At 48.6% G+C, this 6,000-nt stretch overlaps 1 protein-coding gene across 6 annotated transcripts in view; it reads left to right on the top strand.

Moving 5' to 3' along the window:
- Window positions 1–2,581: 2,581 nt before the first annotated feature.
- The window catches only part of CHD9 (chromodomain helicase DNA binding protein 9), a 90,745-nt gene continuing 87,326 nt past the window's right edge, over window positions 2,582–6,000 (top strand). For 3 of the 6 annotated variants that reach the window (XM_068150528.1, XM_068150527.1, XM_068150526.1), the window contains exon 1: window positions 2,582–2,739. The gene's annotated coding sequence lies outside the window, so the exon portion shown is untranslated. Of the gene's footprint in view, window positions 2,740–2,889; window positions 3,010–6,000 lie in introns of those variants that run through there. The other 3 variants (XM_068150525.1, XM_068150523.1, XM_068150524.1) reach the window with 2 other exon arrangements.

Genomic DNA, 6,000 nt, shown 5'->3' with positions numbered 1-6,000 from the left:
AGATCTCATAAAATGTATAAAATCTGCTAAAATTATCATTGTTTGAAGAAACATTAGCATTGCAAGACTGTAATATAAAGTGGCAGAAAGAAAATGTAATACTGTGCAAAAGTAAACACCAGGAGATATTAACATGCTTAAGACAATTAAGTGCCTCTCCCCTCAAAGACATGAACATTTAATTCTGTAGATTCAAGCAACCTGCTTTATTATTTTTTTCTAAGAGGATCCATCCAGACACCAGGTGTTCATGAGACTCAATGTCCTTTTGCAAAAGAGAATAACTAGTCACATAATCCTATTTTCAGTCATTCATGTGATTTGTTATTCTAAGATGGTGGTCTCAACTTATGACATTGCCATTCACACCATCTACAGCTGAGAGCCCTTCATGCTGTTACAATAGTGTTGATTGCTTTATTAAGGAAGTGCTACCATTGGTTGGCTAATTGTGATAAGAAAGAGAAGGCTGCCTTCCTCCCCCAGCTATATTTATTGCTTTTTCTATAGAGGTTTTGAGGAGTAAGAACATATGTACTTTCTTTTAGAAACCACTGGGCTGAAAAGAAAATAAGGTATGTTCATCTTTTTGAAGTTAAAGTTTAAAGGGGGTTTAGAAAGTCTTCAGGGTTGGCTAAAAGAAAAAAAGTTGGTGCAGAAACTTTAGCGTGACTGTGGGCAGCAGTCCTTCTGAATACCTTGACAGCAAAGTTAAAAGTTTTACCCATGAAAAAATTGAGAGGTAAGGAGAAAGACAGAAATGCTGTAAAGATAAAACATTCAAGAAGCTTGCTCAAAGGCTTGTCTTCTACACTGATTCTGGATAAGAATCTACCTTATGCTTGCATCTATAGAAGCTCAGTTGAGCTACCTAGAAACTCTGAAATCAATTAATGTATCACAACATAGAATTAAGTATGTAAGATATTCAATGAGTATGATATTCAGTATAATGATGAACTCAAATTATATTCTAAATATAGAAGCAACAGGTTGGAACTAGAAGCATAGCCCTAGTTCCTATAGTCTGCCCAAGCACAGTATCTAAGTGTATATGAGTCTAATTGGGAATTGTGGGTTTGGAATTCTTAATTTAGTCCTTAGGTCAGCTCTGGAAGTTATGTAATTGCTCAGCTAAATAACTTTTTGTATTTATATGTCACTATAGATAAAACTGTAAGCAAGCCCCTCCAGATTCTCCTTTCAACCATATCAGAAACTTGCTTCTCCAGCTTTATTCTCTGGCCTGCTACATGGAAATAAGCCTTTTAACAACTTTGTAGCCTAAGACTTTAAAAGTTACTTCAAAAAATATAAAGTGTATTGTGAACTGCTCCTTTTAGGTTTTTATCGTGAAACCTGTACTTGACATTTAAGTCACTTTTCTGTGTAGGTTTGAAAAAACACTAGGTGAAGGAAGTGCCTTATGGGGGACTTGAGTACTTTGTAGCAGGGCAGGCTTATAGATAAATTGGTAGGAACGCATGTGCCCCGTTAGCCTAAGTGATCGATTTTTAAAAAGGAATGGATAAGGAATACCTGAGGTTATGCTTGCCCTCTCTGCTGTCCACTTTATTTACCTTTGAAAGGCAGGAATTAACTTCACTCTCACTGCTGGAACTTGGACTTCAATGCAAAATCTGGTGATGATTTCAGAAGGTCAGAGGAACTAAAATCCTGGTCACACATGCGCTCCCTAGAGACAGTCTTACTTAATAAGCTGTATCTCGAGGGGAGATGTTAAACGAACTCCTAATATTTTAATTAAGTGCAGGCACCTTTGCACGCTGACCCAGGCTGGCACCCTCCTTCAAGGAGGTAACGCCGCGGCAGGAACGGCGGGCCCGGCGGCGAGGCAGGCTGGGCTCTGCCCCGAGGCGCTGCTGGGCCGCCTGCCGCGCTCGTTATGCGGAAGCCGCCGACAGCCACTGCGTAAGCGCCTTGCGGAAACGTGCCGGAGCTCCAAGTTTCCTTTCCCAGGGAAAATCCCCGCTCCCCTCGCCGCCCAGAGGCTGGCACTCCGGGTGGGCATAGCTCCAGCCAGCGCCACGGCGGTCTCCACTCGGCGGGGGCGCCGCCAACAGCAGGGCTTGGCTTCTGCCGGAGCCTCCAGAGTAAACGCGCCCAGGATTGGCTTCTGTCAGCGAAGGGGGCCATATTGGATCGGCTCACACACCATTTTATCAGCTCAGTAGCGGCTCACCCCAGCCCCCCCCTCCCCACTCAGGGCTGCCCCCTCCCGCGGGGTCTGCGGCGTGAGGTGAAGGTGTCTCGAGAAGGAAATTCGCACGCTCCCGTTTCCCCTCCCCGCCTCCCGCGTATACTCCTCCCCGCGCACACCCCTTCCCTTGCCCGCGGCCTCACTCCGCCCTCCTCTTCCAACCCCCGCTGGCGGGCCCCCTCCCTCCGGCCCCGCCGCCACTCACGCCCCGCTCGCTCCTTCCCCCCCTCCCTTCACCAGTCGCCGTGTCAGCGCGCCGCGGCGGCCCCCGCGCGGGCGGCCAATCAGCGCGGGGGTGACAAATATGCAAATACACCCCCCAGCCTGTCCCCGCGGGTTCGCTGGGGCCGGTGGGGTCGCGGCGCCGAGCGGGTGAAACTTCGCCCACAGCGCGGCCGCCCCTCCCGCCCTGCCTGCGCAGTGGGCGGCGGGAGGAGGAGAGCCAGCACGCCGCACCGCCCTCGCCCGCTCCGCCGACGCCCGCCTCTCTCGGCCTGCGCCAGCCACCCCGCCACCCGGTAAGTGCCGCCCTCGGCCAGCGACTCCCTGGGCGCCCGGAGGGGCGGGGAGGCGGGGGGGGAATCCCCGGGGTGGAGGGGAGGGGAAGGGAAGCCGCCGCCGCTGCTCCTGCCGCCGCCGCCTCTGAGCCGCCGTGTCTACCCGAGGCCGCCCCGGCGGGGAGCTGTCAGGCGCGGGGCATCTCCTTCTCCTCCCTGCGCGTGTGCCTCCTGCCGGGCAGCGGCGGCGGCTCCAGGCGCTGCCGCCACCGCGTAATGGCGAACCCGGCGGTGAGTACGTGCGAAGGGACGGGCTTGCTCCCCGTCACCTCCGGAACAGGCCGCGCTCCAGGTGCCGAAGACACCGGCTGGCCCCGGCGCCCCGTCAGCCCCCTCCCCGCCCCTCCTCCTGCCGGGGGCCGGCGCGCTGCGGCCTGCTCGCAGCCCGGGCTCTCCCCGCTGCCGCGCCTTGACCCGCTTCCGCCCCTCGCCGACACCGGCGGCGGAGCCGGCTGACTCGGGGTGCCTGGCCGGTCCGTTGCACCGCTCCGGCGGAGGTGGGAGGAGGAAGGGGGGCGGCAGCGAGGCGAGCTTTTCCTGGGGCGCCCAGGGTGGAGCGGGGCGGGATGGAGACGACGGGTCGGATGAGGGCGCCCAAGGATGCGGACCCCGCCGACCCCGTGCTCCCTGCCCTGCAACGCTGAGGAGGCGGCGTGGGGCCCACTGGCGGAGGGTCGAGTGGGGGCAAAGTTTGGAGGGGAGGAATTGGGCCTTTCCTAGGTAGTGGGGTGGAGGAGACGCTGGGTGTCCTGCCCCTGGCCTATTTCAGGTGGCAAGGTGCCGGGTGAAGGGAAGAGGGCTGGTCTCCGACACAGGGAAGTCGGAGGAAAAGACTGGATCTCCTCCGTTCTCCCCAGCCAGAATGTGTGAGTGGGAGGGATGAGTTGGGGGAGGAAGGTAGGGTAAGAAGATCCCCAGCCACCTTATGTCGTTTAGGAAGTGGGCTGCATGGCAAGAAAGGGATGTGGCACCCTTACTGGCAGAAAAGTGGCAATGTTAGACCTGGTTTCTTACCACGCAAGATAATTGAAGTGGGCAGAGGGAGGAATTAAAATAATTTCCTAGGGCAAGCAAAGAAGTAGGAGGTAAAAGAGGAGCTGAGTTTGGCAGCCCACTGGCTTGAATCCATGACAGCAGAAAACGTGGGAGCTGGAGAAAAGAATATGGAAGGGGAAGGTTGACATTGGATGAGGTGTGTCTGGAAAAGATGGAAATGGGCATGCACTGTGCTGTGCTCCTGGGCTGGAACATTTCTAGGGTGAGAAGAACCATTGGCACATGGCTGCAGGTTTCCGCTGCATGGGAGGAGGCTTAAAAAGGGACTGGGCCGTGAAAGTGCACGATTGAAATTTATGGACTTGCATTTTCCAGGTAGAGGCCACAAACTGCACGTTTTAGGAATGACAAGGAGAGCACTTGGAGGTTAGCTCAGTACTGAATCTAAATGGCACTGATTGGGCAGGTGGGATGCATCCTTATTATAGTAAATTGGAGAAATTATGCTATTTCCTACTGATGCTTAAGGCAATGAAATGTTAAAACCTTTTCATTCCCTCTTCATAAGCAAAGTTTTGAGAGCAAGGATAAAAAACAGGTGAAGAGAGTCTAGAGTTCTCATTTGGCTGTATAGCATTGGCATCGAGGTTGATGCATACACTCACTTTATAAATAATAGTTTGCACTTCTCACTATCTTTGTAGGTGCCTTGAGTCTTTGGCAACTGAAAACTTTCATCAGTTCTTGAAAGCTGTTTATCAGTGTGAGAAAATACAGCTCAGTCTCCCTCCCTTATGTAGAAGAGATCTGAACCTTGTAGTGTTATAAAGTGTGCTCTTGGGGAACAAAGTGAACATCTATGTAAAGGAATAAGGTTTCTAGTTTTCCTCGTGTCATTCTTTGAGACTTCTTAAGAAGTAACTGTACAAAGTAATCTTCTCTCAGGAAAACTAGGCCCATCAGTCTTAAGAGCTTTCTGCATCTGTTCTTAAACCTATGTCATTAGATACCATCAAGATCCCATTCGGCAGGTATGAAGTAAAGTAATTATTTCACCCTGTTTTAAATGTAATAATTTATATGCATATGTAAATATGATTAGCATTCTAGGCAGAATGTTAACATTCAGTTAACTTGGAGAAGTATGTGGATTTTTAGCCCATCTCTGAGTTTTAATTTATTTGTGCATAGATAAGTTTGTCCTAGCTTCTTTCATAGGGTAAATATTTTTAAATTACCTATGTCTGTTGTACACTTTAACTGTTGAAAGAGTAAAAAGTTCAATTTTTACTTACTGAGAGTTTCTACACGCTCCCAACCTCTCACACCTCTGGTTAAAAATAACCTTTTCATTGTTCTGAATCTGGTGGATGATGTTTCCAAAGCACCATGGACTTAATGCCCAGGTTTTGTAACCCAAAGAGCGAAAAGCAATATTCATGTTCTTGAAAGTCAATCAATTCATTTGTGTGTCAGGCCCTGCATAAAAATCGCCACAGAAAAGTTAGTGGGAAGTAAGGTAGGATGTGAACTTCAGACAATCAACAATGCTATGGTTACTGCTCATTGTGAACTGTCCAACATTAATGTGAAGTAGATTCATACTTATTTCTTTCCTCTGTTGGGGGGTAAGTTGCATCCATTTGCTTTGCATTTACATGAAAAGTGCTGCTGCACTGGCTTAATTTGTGCTAATTTACTTGCCTGTATTTAACCAAGTAGTTTTATTTATAAAAATTTATACTGCCCTTCATGGTGAAGATCTAGTAACTTCACACTGAGTAAATAAGTAATTTTTACTGTGAAAATAATAGGAATTAAAAAATTTCATGAATTTTGATGCATCTCAGCACCTGCTCATTTGATGCGAGTTGCTGGTGCTAAATGCTCCTGAAGATTAGTCCAAGAATCATGGAGAATGTTGATGAAAGCACAGTGTGGTTTTTTAAAAGTGTTTTAAGTGATGTTATCTGAAAGATATATGACATGAACCACTACTAGAGACTATAGAGACCCTAAAACAGGCATTGTTCCATGTTTCCTATTAGAGAGAGAGAGAGGTTAGTGATGCAGACAGATTTAAACAAAAAGACTGACATGCTGCTCTAAAATTGTGTTGATTGTGCATCTTATAAAGTAAATAGATGCACTTTTTTACTTATTTATGGGGATAGTTCTAAGATTTATATTTTTGTGTGTATGTTAGAATTTTACAATAGAAGTTTC

The sequence above is a fragment of the Melanerpes formicivorus genome, unplaced genomic scaffold (assembly GCF_026170545.1).
Source record: "Melanerpes formicivorus ecotype bairdi unplaced genomic scaffold, bMelFor1.0.p_v2 SCAF_20, whole genome shotgun sequence".
In the NCBI taxonomy this organism is placed as follows: domain Eukaryota; kingdom Metazoa; phylum Chordata; class Aves; order Piciformes; family Picidae; genus Melanerpes; species Melanerpes formicivorus.
This window is presented reverse-complemented; position numbering and strand designations above follow the sequence as displayed.